Source organism: Falco cherrug, chromosome 4, assembly GCF_023634085.1.
Source record: "Falco cherrug isolate bFalChe1 chromosome 4, bFalChe1.pri, whole genome shotgun sequence".
In the NCBI taxonomy this organism is placed as follows: Eukaryota; Metazoa; Chordata; class Aves; order Falconiformes; family Falconidae; genus Falco; species Falco cherrug.
In genome coordinates, this window is record NC_073700.1 from 82,974,502 (window position 1) to 82,991,646 (window position 17,145).

At 38.4% G+C, this 17,145-nt stretch overlaps 1 long non-coding RNA gene across 5 annotated transcripts in view; it reads left to right on the top strand.

The window, feature by feature from the left end:
- Nucleotides 1-17,145, top strand: part of LOC129735909 (uncharacterized) — a 140,948-nt gene that overhangs the window by 110,255 nt on the left and 13,548 nt on the right. The window contains exon 6 of one of the 5 annotated variants that reach the window (XR_008731857.1): nucleotides 910-954. The exons of the other annotated variants lie outside the window; for them this stretch is intronic. This is a non-coding gene — a long non-coding RNA (uncharacterized LOC129735909). The remainder of the gene's footprint in view (nucleotides 1-909; nucleotides 955-17,145) is intronic. 5 annotated transcript variants of the gene reach the window in all.

Genomic DNA, 17,145 nt, shown 5'->3' on the forward strand with positions numbered 1-17,145 from the left:
TTGTGTAGTTAAAAGCATAATATAATCCACATCATGCCAGTTTATGCTGCTGTCAGTAACAATTAGTGAATCTTAACATGAGAAAATGATAAATTAGTGGCCCAATTAGACCAAGATTGACTCTGACCTTGGCTTGATACAAGGTTGTTGTCCACTCTGATTTTTGTAGTATCAGACTTCAGAATAAAGCCTCCATAACCACAAGGAAAACTGTAGTCGTAATTCTCTTTTGGTAAAGGCTCAGACATCTCTGTGCTTGAAATTACTGCACAAAGGTGCAGTTGTGTCTACTCAGAGACTGAGCAAGGAAGGCTGGCTATGGTCAGCTGACTATGTTTTCACTGGTTCCTGATATACAACACCCAGCTACTCAGCGTAGTTTTATCTACATCATGGGCTTCAGCCGCTCTGGAGATTACATCAATGCAGCTTCATCAGGTGCTTTTCATGGACTGCTGAGCTTAGTTCTCCCAAATGCAGGTAATTCTTCCATGTGCTACAGTTACCCACTAAATCTTCACAGAGCAGAACCCTGATAAAAAAGTCAATGCCTCTTTACGCTGTAGCCTCCGTCTCTATTTCTATCAGTAGCAGTATCCCAGGAGCTAATTTTGCCAAACTGTTTAAGGTCTAAGAACCTTTTCACATTGGCAGAGTCACGTTAGAAGACAGATTTAGGCTTGTCAAAAGAAAACTAAGCCGGCTGGCCCATAAAGAGATTGATTTGCTTAAAATTTTTTATTTCTTGTACCTTCAATGGAAGAGCTAGATACCTATGCAAAATGAACTGAAGATTGCATCAATTGCTTGTGCATCCAAAAAGATGGAAACCATCTATGCTAGATGGACTGGGTTTTCCTCTCCTGGTCTCCAAAGATGTCTCCCTCTGTCTATTGATTGTATTTTCAGGAAGTGAAGCGCCTGTGCTGGTGGACTCCCCTTTCCTGGGACAAGGTAAATAAAATTATGGCAAGGCAGCACTAAAATGAGACTCTGAATTAGGAGACTGATTCACTGCAAAGATTTTTGCTGAAGCTGCACACACTTAGAGGGGGTGACTAGCACCATCTATCTCACCATGCTGGTAGCCCATCTGAGCTAAGTTAGGGAGCACATGGGTGCCCCAGTCTGTACCAATGTAAAGTTTCACTGACTCTGGATGAATGGTGAGAAAAATCCTGCAAGTTCTGCTGAAGAAACCCAAACATATGCATTCAGCATTTACATGCTCTCAAATATAGTAAGTGCTTATACTGACATTTAAATTTCACAAGTACAAAGTTTCTGCTTTTACAGACTAATCTGATCCATCTCTAAAACAGACATAGTCTTTCCTTTGTGATATTGTGCAATATTTTTTTTCATTTTTTGGCTTCTACTTCCTTAGTTATAGAGCAAAATAAAAAGTATACCTTGGGAGTTTAGGAAGTTATTAAAAAGAGAAACTTACTCAGAAAAGGAACTTCTTTTTTTTCTTATAGATGCCAGACTCAGACAGATGTCTCTTCTTTTTTTTTTTTCCAGCTACAACACACACTGTGGTTATTTGACTCATTATATTCCACTACAGATATCATAACTGAACATTGTCCTTTTGTTTATCTTCTTATGTGTGAATATACAGCCTTTTCCAGACAGATGTTTTTATTTTACAGTTGCAACCTCTACAATTTCACCTGGCCAGCTTCTTTTCAGTATTTCATCAGTGTCACAGGTGGAGATCATTTGCTATGACTTCAAGGTTATTATTCTTTTTGCAGATGAGAGATAACAGATAAGCTATTATTGTCCCTGAGGGGAAATTATTTTCTCTTGTACTAGCAATGAGTCAGCAACATGTTATGATGTATGTGATCATTCACTGTATGAATTTTCAGGCAACTATACGCAGGGTGTTAGCTTGTTTGCTGTGCATTACCTGTTACTTGCTGAAGTATTGCATTCAGAGATTCCTTCGGCATTGAAACAACAACATAAAACTGAATGAGAAACAAAACCAACAGCTTTTACGTACAGCAGGAAACAGTGTAATTCTTTTTACCCAGGATCTGTCACACATTGACCTTCTAAATTTATTTTTAGATATCAGATGTGTGTCTGCTGTGTGTTTGACTTCCATCCCCCCTTTGCTTTTATATTCTTGATACCTGGAACCACCTATACTCAGAAGGGTCCCACAGAGGCAAGCACAGCCCCCATGCCGAGCATCACCAGCAAGCAATCCAGTGTAGAAGAGGCTCCAGCTTTGGATCCATTGAGATGTACAAGGTGCTCTTGCTCTCCATGCTTGAAATTTTAGGGAATATCACAAAGGAGTGTGTAGCAGAGCACCTACTTTCAGATGTATCCATGAGAACCAAATCAGGGGCTTTGGCATTCAGGTAATCTTCCTGGGTTTGGCTACGTTTTGCCCTGTGATGACTGGCTCCTTACCATCCTTCATTTTACATTTTAATTCTTACCCTTTTTCCTTCAACACCCTTTCATACTCCTTTTTTTCTATTTACTTTACTCCTTTCTAATCAATAAGGAAACTAACATGAAAGTGCTGCCTTCACACAGCTCAAATCTAATTATTTTACCACTTCCTCTGCCTTGGGTCTTCCCTTTCTATTTGCTTGATAAGCTTTACAGGAAACCTATGTCTCTATTTGTATAGATGCTAGACAGGATGATGCAGGGCTTCGTTCTTTATTGACCCTCAGGCACTACCAAATAGTATCATAATATATGTTCTTAAATTAAGACCTATACTTTGATGACAGAGAAACTCACGCACAGTTTTTCTTCTTTCTGCTTTCTACTTTCCTCCCAGATCACCATGTAAACTTTTACACTAAGATTCTTCATCTGAAACCATGGATTTAGATGGTTCACGGGCTGATACCTAAAGCCTCATTTTGCAGCTGTTTTACTTTGTCCAGTTAATGACAGAGTCAGGCACACAGTGTAATTAATTATACCAGCATGTCTAAGGACTACACAGCAGCAGAGGCAAAGCAGGTCTTTGCAGGAGAGCCTTTAGCCTATGACATGCGTAAAGGGAAGCAACCTGGTGTAATTCTGTCAATGTTATATTACACTTGTGTTTACTTTCATCTTTTAAATGCTTGATGATAGTAGAGTCTGATTTGGGGGAGTGTGTGTGTGTGCACAAAGACTGTTTTAGATCACTCATGTAATAAAAAAAAGCAGGGGTCATCTGCCTTATCTTCATTTTTTTAACATTATTCCCTGGAGAAAGAAGGCAAATATGTTTAGCCAACACTTTTTGAAGTATGCTTATTTTTTAAAAGTTGTGAATGTAGTATTCATTCCAGATGTCCGAGACAACTGTATTTCACATATCTGCCAAAGGATTTATCAGGGAAATAGCTAATAAGGGTTAGTTTTGTATGGTGAATGTAGCCTTTGAACGACACTTACTGCAATACTCCACTGAGACTGAAAAACCGTAGGGCATGCTGGCAGTGGTTGGGAGGTTAGAGTGTGGGAAGAGAGACTGGGGTAGGAGGTGTGGCTGGAAGAGGAGCTGTGGGAAGGGGTGGAGGTGATCTCTGAGAAGTAACCTGTTGATTATACTGTGTAGATGTGTAGATGTTATGTTGCCCAGTTAAAATTAAAAGAAATAACAGCGGGCGGCAGGGGGGAGGAGAAGGAATGGCATTTCCTTCAGTCCTGTGAAATAGAATAAGCACAGTTATTTAGGCTATTCTTTAATCTGAGTTATTTCAATGTGAACAGAATTACCTGCATTGCTGGTTGTCTCTGGAGTGAAAGAGCACAAAAGCAAAAATAGGTGGGCAGCAGCAGGTCCCAGCCAGCCCCTGCACTGAGCTGCCGGCGGGACCGTCCTGGGCTTTACCAGGAGCCGCGCTGTAAGACTTACACTAGTTTGCATAATGAAACAGTAAATTTTAGTTTCTGCTAATGTTCTCTTTACCTACCTGTTAAATTCACTTAGGTTCCCTTCTGACATTTGAAAGAAAACAGAGGAACTGGAAAGATTTTTCTTAAGACAGAGGATTTTGGGGGGGTTGTTGCAGGTGAAGATTAAGTTAATACCACCTCTTACTGAGAGACTGTCATTGACAACAACATAGAAATATCTGGAAATATTTTTTTTTTCATTTACCCCCTGAGGCACTGTGCACTTGTGTCCCTTGGATACATTTGTAAAGCTTGTTATCTTTTGTTATCAGTTCCCATTCCTTATATTTCCCCTTCAGGGAAGAAAACTTCTCTTCAAATGAAGAGTCAGTCTTAAAACAACAGAAACAAAAAGCAGGTGGACTACTTATTTTAGATAAAAGGATATATTCTTGAAAGTAATTTAGTTTGTCTGTTTCTGTTGCTCATGTCAGGACCTATTTACTTCACCTGCAGGAGTAATCTGACTTCAGTTATTTCCACACTTTGGGTCGAAATTCCATCAAAAGACAAAAGCACAGATGTGTCTACTACAACTTGCACCTCAAACTTTGTCACAGGCTCAATAAAGCAGTGTGTGGATGTGTTCAGCTTTCAAAGAGTAAATATTTATTTCTTTGAGATCAAATGTTTCAAATTTTCTTCCTAAATTAGGAAGAATATATTTACAGAATAGCTAATTAAACCAAGATATACTCATAAAGCTTCCTCTTACTGATGAGGATTGATTACTTCTATTCTGGAAGATTAAAAAGACATGATCGTTATTTTGGGGTTCTTATTCCCAAGCAAAATAAAACATTTTGCTTTTTTTTTACCTTCAGTGGAAACATTACCCTTTAATTTAAAATACAGATTCTTACTTTCTCATTGCAGTAGCTTAAATATATAATCTGATCGATTACTGGTTCCAAACAGTATTTGTGTCACTGAGAAACCCATTTCTGTGACGTTTTCTTAGTCATGTGTGCAAAGAATCTCTTGCTTCTCATAATTCTGGAGTCTCTGCAGACAAATTACCTGCCTTTCATCTTTCTCCTGGGAGGGGGGTGGGTTGGGGGGTAGATTACTAGAGGGAAAAAAAGGCTTAGTAAGAGTGTTTATGTAATAGAATTGGAATGTGAGACAAAGGTAACAATTTCAGGAAGAAAGACTTTTAAAAGAGCAGAATGGAAAAGGAAGATGAGAAGATAAGTTATGCCTCCTTTTACATTTACCTTTAAACTTTCTCTCCTGCTTTGTAAAAATCTTTACTTGTTGTTGAATAAAATGTACCATTTATTAAATGTACTATTGTTACTATTAACCTTGTGATGGATAAACAAGTCTTAGGGAAGAATTTTAATTTGGCTGGAGAAGAAGGAGGGGAACGTAGTAATCTGTTTTTCCTTCTTTTTGAAGCCATGTCAGGAAGTAATGCTCAAGTAAATTAGAGAAGCGTGAAAATATGGCACAGGATCTAGTTCCTCTTCCTTGATGCAAGCAGAACCAGCCTTCCTATCAGACATGATTATATAAGGAATTTCATAATAAAATAGAGCAGAATCTGCCTGCATGATACCAAAAAGATCTGGGACCTTTACTTCACCAGTTTCAGGGACTGTGAGGCCTTCTGAGTAAAAGTTTCAGAACATTTCAGAATTTTCAGTTTCTCCCCCCTCCCCAATATTTTCAGCATTTCAGAACATTTGCTCACAGAGGCTGTTCGGGACAGAGGGAGAGACTGACCTGTTTTTTGGTGTCCTGTGGGTAGAAAGCTGCTTCATCAAAATCTTGCAGGAAAATCTTAGAAGTTTGATATGCTCAAGTGCACAGTTAAGTCTGATGGAGGCTGATATTGCTGTAGGAAGTGGGTAGTACTGGGTGCTTTAAACTGGAGAGAATTGAACCTGAGGTCCAGTATCTGTCCTAACCACAAGGCTGAGTAGCAGCCTGACTGAGATGCTGCTATGGTGGCTGAAGCTGATTCATCTGTGCTGCCGAGAATGGAGGTGTCATGGGGTAAAAAGGAAAGCAGGTAAAAGAGAGCCTAGTCCACCAGTTGGAGTGCCTGGTAAGGGACACCACTGAAATGCCATGGCAAGGATTATGTATGCATTTATATTAGATCATTGCTACACAAAATAAAAACCAGTCCTGAAAGCAGAGGCTACAACCCCGACCTTTTGCTGAAGCTGCATCTGAAATAAGCAAACTAATTAGATAGAATGATTTCCATCACTGTTGATTTCTTAACTGTGTTATCTGAAATCTTAAACAAATGCTATAAATATATGTAAATATATGTATAAACATGTATGAATATAGAACTAGTAATTTCCTAACCAGTATTGCCTGCTAAACCATTAAGGCTTCAGTGGTTAAAACAGCAGACAACCTAACCACTCTGTGCTTTATATTGCTGTAACTACTCCAAGTTTTCTTGATAAAACACTTGCCAGGACCCTGTGGTTGGCTTATATCTCAGAACTATATTGCTAGTTACTTGTATTATTTGGTGATGTTTCATTTTGACTGTCAGGTTCCAGCATCCCGTACTTCTGTGATTCATTTTTGCTAAAAGAATTCACCAACACCTCCTCCAAAGTTGCTTAAAATCACTTGCCTGAATTATCAAGAAATGCAGTACCACAATATCACAGGACTTCCCAAATTCTCTTTCTTCAAATACTACATCCTGAAGTTTCTTTAATACTGTTCCCAGAAAGTGACGCATGATTCTTTATTAATTATGAAAGAAGTTAACTTAATGACTGCACTAAAAATGTGTTTTTCTCTTCTCACCATAGCTTGAAGGAAATATCATTGCCAAGGCACTATCTCTAACATTGATCTCGTACTAGTAGTGTACATGTAACCTTTTCATGACTGATTCTTTAAAGCTTAGCCAAATGGGGTTTTTTAACATGTGAATGCAGATCTGATTTCATTTCAATAGACTACATCTTTAATTGCATGAATATTGTAGACATTTAAGGTTAAATATTAATTTCAGTAAAAATGAAGACAAAAACTCTCTGGCTGTAGGGTGGCCGGCATTTTGCTCTGTTTATGCACAATTTTATTGCTGATATGCACATTGAGCTTTTTTTTTCCTTTTTTTTTTTTTTCCTTCCCCAGTGTAATAATCTGAATAATACTACACTGGAAGTAACCTGCTTTTGTGAGTTTGATGGATAGGTTATCTCAGTGTCAGGAAGTACAAGGGAATATTCCAGTGTTAGCTTCAGATACATTCTCCTGGTATCATCAAGAGCCTGTCTGGAGAAAAACCTTGTGTTTGTAGAGACGGTAAGTGGAGCAGTTCATATTCTTAGTTATGTTGTGCCCTCTGGCAAGCCTGCCAGGAGAGTGCTGTGCTTGTTTTGTGAAGAGAAACCTCTTCCACATTCCAGCTTGAGCATATCTATTGTTTTCAGACATAAACAGATGTGTTCCTTACCTAAGGGAAGCTCTCAAAAATATGGAAGTAAACCAGAAGAAACTGATGTGAAACCACAACAGTATTTGACCTGTCTGCATACATTAATAATCCCAACTTTAGCTGAAGGCAGAGGTCTGTTGTATTCAGTTTTATTTATTTGCTTGGTTTCTGCCCTGCAGTATGTAAGAACAATAAAGGATACAAGAATTAACTTCATCTTTCTAATTTTAATTAGGATTTTGCTAAAAACATACATGTTTATTATGTCATTCTTAGTCGTTAAATGCAGGATAATTCAGATTTGCTTAACAAGAGCTGGGAAAGGGAGGGTAAACATATTCTTTTTTCTGCCAAACCACACTCTATGGGATTAATTATTAATTAATTAATTCAAACCACACGGTATGGCAAAAAGTGATGGAAGGATTCAAGAAATGGAGATTAACTTTATTTTTACATCTTATAAATTCCAAAGTATTCAATTTTAAAATGTAAGTGCAAATAGCATCTCACGTCTGTAAAACTCAGTGAGACATAACTTAAAATATGAGACTAGAGCTAGAATTACTTGCAAAAAAGCATAATTAGTGGTTGAAAATCCTTTTAGTCAGAGACAGAAGAATTTAATCAGTCTCATTCATAAGTAAACTGTAAAGTTTAATTTGTTCATAGAGCAAACAAGATTTCCTGTAGAAATTCTTGAGAAGTATAGTTATCATGATAGACTGCTATCTTTGTTCTTTATTTGTTTTTTCTGAATGCACATCATATTAGAACCTTGGTTTCCATGCTACTGCAGTGTGATTCATATCTTGTGGTTAAAAAGACTGGCTTTTGTTTCCAAAATTTCTGCTGTGAGAAAACATCTGCTGAAATGTAGATAGTTTGTGGTGTGTGGATGAAATATGCATTCTTTATAACCTCCTCCAGTAAGAATAGACTCATCACGAGACATGTGACAACACTGTTCACTCAGTTACAGTCAAGTTGACACATTATCCACTAACTGTATGATCAAACATTTTTTTCCATTTAGAATGAAAGTTTTCGTGTGATATTTACACATGTATGGTTTGCATAATTTCGAGGTTGTAGATGTATAAATTACTTTTGTTGCAGGACAGACCATTTCTGTCGCTCAAGATGATACAATCAAAATTATTGTTCCATAAAATATAATAATTTCTATTACATAGAGAAAAGGCTCCTTACAATACCAATGAACACTTGTTCAACTGGAAATCCAGCTTTAAGTCCTAAGAGCAGAGTTTTTCTTATTTGGCTACAGTTTATTGGGCTGTGATGGGAACTATCTAACACGTTCCAACATGAGTAGTCATTGACAGGAGCTACATATTGATGCTGGCATCTCCCAAGCTTCCAAATAGAGTTCATATGTCTAGACCAGAAATCCATGCTTTTGCATCCCTAAAGTTCTCTACCCCCTTTCTCAGCTGAAGGACAACTCCCAGAAGGAGTAGAAGACCCCCAACCTTTCTGTTACATGTTCCGTGCCTATCTAGCAGCCGCCTTACCCTCCTCAATACTTTATGGCTTGTGCAATTCTCTTAGATAAGAAATTCAACCTCTTTCTCACCAGTTTGGAGCCCCATCTCCTGTTTCCAATCTCAAAGCAGCCCAGGCCTGCACCACTTGCGAATTGTCTGGAAGTGCACCCACACCACTTGGGGAGGGACAGAAGTAGCTCTTCCTTGTTCTGTACATACATAACAATACATCGTTTCCTTTGCAACAGGTAGAATTAGTACCACAGTTCAACACTATCTTTATGGAGAAATGGTATTACTGTTCACGTTACAGGGTGGTGGATACAGATGTGCTTCCTGGGATCCCTCTGCGGCCAAGACAATACTGTCATTGTGCTTTGTAAAGCAGAGGGGAACTAGAATGCCACAAAATTTTGGTGTGAGGAATATTCATAGAAGCATAGAATCGTTTAGGTTGGAAAAGACCTTTAAGATCATCAACTCCAACTGTAAACCTAACATTGCAAAGTCTAACACCAAACCATGTCCCCCCCAAACCCTAATATTTTGAGATGGACAAGCAGCTCGTGAGGATTTTGAAATTCAGGCTGCCTTAATTGGGTCACTGTATATTTACATATCTTCAGGAACTTAAAAATGTTTGTATTTAGCACAAACATAGGTAATGAAATCATAAATACACTGCTGTCTAGCATTGTTAGCAGTCATGTGAGGAAGAATTTTAAAAAGACAGAACTCATGGCATTTTGTGTGTCTGTCACACTGTGATATCATCAGCTGCCCAAACAGACTCTATTACGTTCTCAGTCAAGGGCTTTGCCAGACTTTTGGATGAATCAAAAATACCTCCAAAATGCTTTTCTTCTCTATTTCAGTACTAATTTTGAGTTGCCAGAAAAATTTTGTCTAACAATTTCTATCACATAAGGAAAAGGTTACATTTCAGTCCTGTTTTCAGTGCATAAACGGTGCAGTACACCACTGACAGATCCACAGATAAAACTACTCTTCAATTTATTTTTTTTTTTAGTTGTCATGTCAGCAGGCAAATGTGGATGAAAAGGGGAGAATGCACTACCCGTTCACCCACAAAAAGTGCAAGCACCATGTAGGAGTTTGCACCACTGTTTTCTGTGTAACACATTTTATAGAGAAAGATGAGCCTCCAGCTTTCACCGTGGTTAAGAGGTACTGCTGGAGTGCACTCATCCTGCTAGAAATCCAGACTGCAGTGTGCTGAAAGGGACTGCTACTCTGCCAAAGGGAAAACGAGGAACTCGTTAGAGAATGCCAGCATCACTAAAATACTTCTTACTGATAGATTTCTTCTTCTGTGTACACAGAGTCTTTGCAGTGTTCATTGCTTCCTCTAAATTATTGATACTTTATTTTAACAGCACAGCTATAAATGGATTGCCTGGCTATCACATGACAGGGTAGACAGCACAATCAATTGCTTTAAGGTTATAATTTGTTCCAATGAAATCTGAGTGTTGTGGTTCTGCTGATACGCTTAAATGCAATAGGGAAAGAACCAGGTATGCAGACTGGTAATGAGGGGAGGGTGATGTTTTCTTCTCTGAAGTCGTTATAGTCTGCAAAAATCTGACAGAGTTTTCTGGCATTACACGCTTTTATTGCTTGTAGCTATTTAAGCTGTTTAATAGATATTAAGCTATTTAGTTTAGTTATTTAAGCAAAAGGCATGTAACAATGAAGAAATGTGTTCCTTGCATAATGAAAGTGAAAAGAAAGACAGGGGAAAAGCAAAATTTTTTGTTTAAAGACCATTATCTTCCTGCCACAAATTCTTCATTAGAAAACCAGCTGGCAGATGCTTAACTGTCTCTAAGGGTAAATACGTCTCTGCAGCCTTGAACAGGACAGTAACAAGATGAGCGATTTACAGGAGATTGTGGTAGTCCCAGTCAGTAGCAGCCAGTACTGTATAAATCAACCCTTCTGCTGTGTCTGTGCATTTTCTAAGTTTAAACAACACAAAAGTAGATCTCTGTGAAACCCATCCTTGCATTTAAGTGGCTCCCTTAAAATTCTTCATGTGATCTAGCCTGACTGAATTCTCAGAAGAAAATAAATAGTGTGCTAGCTCCTAGCACAGTTACAAATTTCCCTGTGTATAAGTATTCCCCAGCTCACTAAGGCCAGTATTTCATCTGCTTTGTTAGGTATCCCAAGCAACTCCACTGCAATTGTCAAGAAGAGAGAGATAATGCTGCAATGTTTGCAACAGACTTCACTCTAGAAAACTAAGTACTCACTCAGTCAATGTACATACATCATTTCCTACTCAGCCTTCTCTTTTTCCTGTTTCTTTAGCCTCACAAATTTAACAGAAATTTCACAGATCCTCTTCACAACCGTCTTCCAGAGTACTCATATGCACATGCTCTTTCTACTCCATATACCATATAAAATACAACTGAAATTAATTTTTCCCCCAGTATCATGTTAATGCTTTGCAACACAGGAAAAAGTTACACTTCTTTCACAAGAAAAGAGAAAAATAGAGTAGCTGAAAATAGCCCTTTAATCATATTTAAATAAGTTTTTTAAATCAATGTTACACATTAGGGATAACACATAATATGCTCACTTGTCCACAGGAAAGCTCAACTTCCTTTCTTAATTATTAAAATTAAACTGCAAACTGCATTCTAGATTTTAGAGAATATGGGAAATAAAAATATGCGCTCATATATCCTGGCTGGTTCTTCAAAACATGTGAAAGTATTCCCACAGCTAAGTAGTTAATGTAACAGGTGTCTTACCTCCTCCTAAACTGATTTTTCTCTGTGGCTGCTTCCTACTACTGAAAAGCAGAAATATGTGTTATGTTTGGTAAGCAGCACAGTATTCAAAGACTGATGAATTCAGCTATGATCCTAAGAAAGATTATTTCATCATTTGTTACAACTTTCCCCAGTGCTTTTTTGCCATGATTTTCTCTGTTTTTCTTTGGATTTCTTTCTTCTTTACAGTTTGAAATGGAGCTTGCTTTTGCACAGTTGGTAGGAGTATCATATATGTTTTCTTGATATTAGCCAGCACTAAAAGGGTGCTTTTGGTATGAGATGCTTGAAGAAAGCAATCAGGGAGTGAAGTGGGTGTTCCCTGTTCTCTGACATTTTAATAAGCTGAGCTAAACTTTACAATCATATATTCCTGTTACCTCAATGGGATTGCTCTTGCATGGAAGTGATCAGATGCTCTTAAGAGGGAGCCTCCCTTGGATAGGGAACTGGCAGCCTGATCAGCAGAACATAAGCTATCTCTATATGCAACTGTGACCTCATTCAAAGCCCTTTATGGAACTTACGGCATTGGTGACATTTTGAGAAATCATGTTTCCTTGATTGTCTCTCATTTTTATACATGACTGCTAACAGTCTGGTTATTCAATTTTTTTTTTTTTTTTTTGTAGACATAGGGGAAGTTGTGGAGGAAAATGATTCATTTAGTTGCTCTGTGTGGGTGTGTGAGCCTATGGATTTAAAAAGCCACAGGAGTACAGAAATATACAGTGGGAGGAGAAATTGCACTGAAGATTTTGTTAGCTTTGGAAGCAACCGGTGTATTTTCAGATCTACGTTTCTCCATTTGGCTGTATCAGTGAGAACGCTGTATTAGAATGATTTTTCAGTCGTGGTTGGATTTCCGTCATTTCAGATCTACGTTTCTCCATTTGGCTGTATCAGTGAGAACGCTGTATTAGAATGATTTTTCAGTCGTGGTTGGATTTCCGTCATTTTTATCTGATTAACAAATATAGTAACATCTTGTCTATCAAGTGGTTTAACATCTCTGTGGTATAAATGTCAAGAAATGGCGGAAATTTTCACTTCTGAGATGATATGCCTGAGTATTTAACTCTGCCAAAAAAGGTAAGGGTACAGCCCCTGTCTAGATGAGGTGGATGAATGGATCTGGAGGGTGAGCCTTAAAGCATTACTAGGCTGCTTTGGCCTGAAAAGTACCCAGGCAAATGCACGCTGCGCAACGGCAGGGGCTGGATAAAAGGGAAAGGTGTGTGTCGCAAGGGTGTCAGCCACCCTTTTATGGACTTTTTGGAGTCTACCAAGGATGCCAAACTGAAATGCCAATACCAAAACAAAAATGCTTTGCTGCAGTACAGCAGACCTCAGTGTCAACGCCACAGCACTGAATGTAGCCCTGCCTTAAAAGACTAATGTTTTCTGCTCGCTGTACATCCATTCAAGTATAAATTTTAAATTAACAATAATAACCATCCTGCTTCCTTCCCCCAATCACTGCTCACATGTTTTTATAAACATAGCTTTAAAAAGGGAAATTTTAGAGACAAATACTGCTCTTGCCAAGTCTGGCTAAACTGGGAGCAATGGAAGCTATTCCGGATTCCTGGCTCTGCCAAGTTCTCCCTCACCAAGCCGAGGAAATCCCCAGCAGAGGGAGCTTGCCTGGGTGCTAGGGGAGAGGAACCAGATTTCTGAACTATAAAGGATTCTGGCTGCAGGAGACATCTCACAAACATCAGCCAAGGGTCATTTCTTCCCTCTGTGAGGTGTAAACAGCCTCCTAACTTTCACCAGGGACCACAGTGGCTTTTAGCGCAAGATAAATCTGACAACTTGAAAGCAGCAAAAAGCTCCACTCTCTGAATCCTTCGACCTGGTTCTTACGCTGTAATGTCCCAAAGCAAAATTCATTATTTCTTTGCCACTAATAAGCATTTACACTTCAAAGGTAGCTTGGAGGCCCTTCTGCCTGGTCAGAAGCTATGTATTTTGAGAACAGCTGAACCAGACTGACTCCCCACACTTGCCCTTTGTTTTAATTTTTGTTTCTTGTATATGGAACCCACAGACTTGTAGTCTAACAAAAATAGAAATACCACCTTCTCTTTTTGTCAGACAGGTGGGCTTCTGAGATGAATGCAATACAAATGTGCAGGAGAACGTTAACATGTTAATGTTCAGTGTCTGCTGATGAGTGTAGTAGGTGTTCCCATGAGAAGCTGACCACAGAAAACACGAGCACTCGTTTGGTTAAAAGGCTAACACTAAAACCAGAGGCTAAGCTGAAGAAAAAAGTCAAAGGCAAGAGGGTGGAGCACTTGCTCTTGTTAAAGGCCAAAGGAGTCTTACAGACTCGTTTGGTAGGTCATAGTTACATGTGCATCACTGTACGATGTGGCGGGGTGGGGAAAAAAAAAAACCAAACCGATGTGGTCACAGTCTGGTGCCTCAGGTCAAAGGGTCTCTAACAGACATTTGGGAGCTTACAATTAAAAGCAGGCCAGGCTCTGTAAATTTTCAGTGCTTGCAATTAGGGAATATATAAGGTCATGTTTTCAATTTGCAATTTTTTCCTTGCAGTCTGGCATTGCTGATGATATTTAAGTAATGGCTCTTTGAATAATTTACTTATCATGCTCAGATTTGGCTCAAGACTTCTTTTGTATTTGTATACATTCAGAGTAGCCCATGTCTAGAGTTTGTTAATTACAGCTTTTGAATCTGTCCACCTCAGCCTTGCAGAGATCCTTATATTTAAAATAACAGTAGGAACATAATAAACAACAAGAGGAAAATAATCAAACACAACCGCCTTTAAGCTGATCCACATCATGTTATACTGGCTACCCCATCAAAATAAAAAACGCTTAGAAAAGAGTGATGCTTTTATGGCAGTGAAAACCAAATGAGTTCAACTTCTTATTGGAAAGATCAATCGAGTTGCATCATGTTGCTGCCTTAATCCCATTAGGGCTTAAGGAACATTAGTTTATTCACAGCCTTCTTTCATCTAATGCTATACAAAGCCTTATCTTAAATAATAATTCAGAGTCGCTTTAATATGGTAGATCCCAGTTCCACGTTTCTCACTCACATTGAAAAATGGTGAACTTTAAGAACTGACAGGTTAACATTCATATTTCTAGCACATTAAAAATAACTTTTTTTCTACTTGTCATGTAATTAATAATGTATTAATAATCTCAGTTGCTGTCTTTACTAAGAGAGATGTGTTTTTAGCTTACCTGCATGCTAAAGCTATGGGAAATGATATTTAGTTCTGTTCAGCCATGTTCCTAGCAATGCTGCTTGTGGTTCACCCTTTTCACAGGAGCCTTGTATTTTAGCTTTTCCATATTGTTATCAACATGGAATTTTTCTCAGTCCCCAGAAGACTTGGTTTTAAGCCACTTGTTTCTAGTTTGTTTCAAACCTTTGCCCACAGTATCATTCTGTGCCATACAGAGCAGCTATTCACCAGACGGCAGATGCATAAAGTGTTCTTCATTTGGCTCCTTTCCTCAAAGTTACTGATTTCTACGCCAAACTAATTTCTAATTTTTGGACTTCATAGCTGCTGATTGTGCTGTTTCCTCGGGGCAGTTGTTACTGGAAACAGTCCCAGACATCAGTGACTACCGTCACAAAACTTTTGAAAAAGTCTCTATATATTCTCTTTCTCATGTATTTTTCCTGGAACCTCCAAGGCTGAGCAACAAACCTGAGTCGCAGTAGGCAGCTGTGGAACCCTGAATGCACTGCAGAGCTGAAGTGTCGCTTTCATAATATACGAAAGCTACATTTCAACTGTTGCTGTTACATCCCAAATAACATTCTTTTAGGATTTTTTTCCCAGACATTATACATATATGATGATGATGCAGGTATATTCCATGGGAATTAATTTTGCTTGTCGATCCTATTACGCCTCTTGGCATATTTTTTTTCAGAAGATGAAAACATGCATAAAACTACATCACGTGGAGTGGCAAAGTTACTCCATAGCTGAGGTGTCTTACAGCTGACAGTTTGAGGGCTATCTCTAGTTTTATGAGTTATAGAACTGAAATGCGTGAAGAAAGGACTACTTAGTGTAAAATGATACACACTATTGAGTCTAGATGACAAGCTTCATAGTGCAGGAAAAGATACCGGTAGTGTTATGCTGCATTTGTATATACCGATTATAATATTGCCTTCAATTACATCCTTAGGTGCTATCTTATTCTATAGCACTCTGTTTATTCTGACCTCTCCAGAATTACGTAAGAAAAAAGATTTAAGGTTTCTCAGACTACTGTAAATCCTATATTTTTCACTTTTTTACTTTACAGTAAGCAAAATTTTATTATACTTTTGTATCAATAATGGTAGATGCAGCAGAAGCATCTTCAGTAGTTTACAAAAGTACATTGAAGCAACATGTTAAGACTGTTATCTGTTTTCTAGACTTTGTCTTCTCCCTCATTCTTCTTTAGGCCTATCAAAAACCTCTTTTTCTACCTACCTTACACCCTACAGCAGATGTTTTGCTGTTCCTTTTCCGGAGAAAGAAGAGAATATAAAAGCAACTGATCCTCAGGAGCACAGTCTGATCCCTTTAAGGGCTTACTTTAAGCCTCCCATCTGAGGATTTTGTGGGAAAGCACCTGAGTGGAGTGAATACTGATTTGCAGGGAGCTGCTTTCTCTGGAGAAGTGGTGGTTACAGTAAGATGCTGGGGAGCTGGTCATCCCTCCCACTGTTCCAGCCACAGGAGCAACATGGAAGCACAAAATAAAAGCCAGAATATCATATTTGACAATATTTACATAACGAAAAGCACACACAGAAGCCCTAGAGGTGATTTACATACAAACCTCTGCTGAGTAAATCATTAAGTAATCCCTGAAATAACGATCGAGGTACAGGTTGTCAAAACAAGCATTGTTCATTTTCCTTTCTGCATTTCAATTCATTTTACAGGAGATACTCTTCCTGTATTAAATATATTTTAGAGTATGTCAGATATCTTATTTTTTTATCTGCTGTAACATCTATCTGGCAACTCTACCATACATTAGCATAGAGTTGGATTCTCTAATCTATAATCAGCCCTTCCCGTTCCTAACTGCTACAGTCAAATCAAGTTTGTTTAGTTTATGTGCTGGCTATTCTGCTTTAGGGCCTAGCTTCCTCAGTGCTAATGGGGTGGTTACATCTGTCCAGTCTTCTTACTGCCAGCCCTGTGAGATTAACTATATCCAGTCATTTTAGACACAGATGAGGATAGAGAGTATACCACTTTATATTGTTTCTTATCAACAGAGGAAGAATGCTCTTAGGTGATGGTTAAAGAAATGTTTTGCACGTTCCCTGGCATGACATACAAGTTAAAAGACACATTGATTGAGACATTGCATCTGCTGGTGAAACTCCTGAGAGTCTTCTGAAATCCATGCCTGTTTAGGAAAGTATAGGTCCAAATGTGGCTTTTTTTTTTTAAATT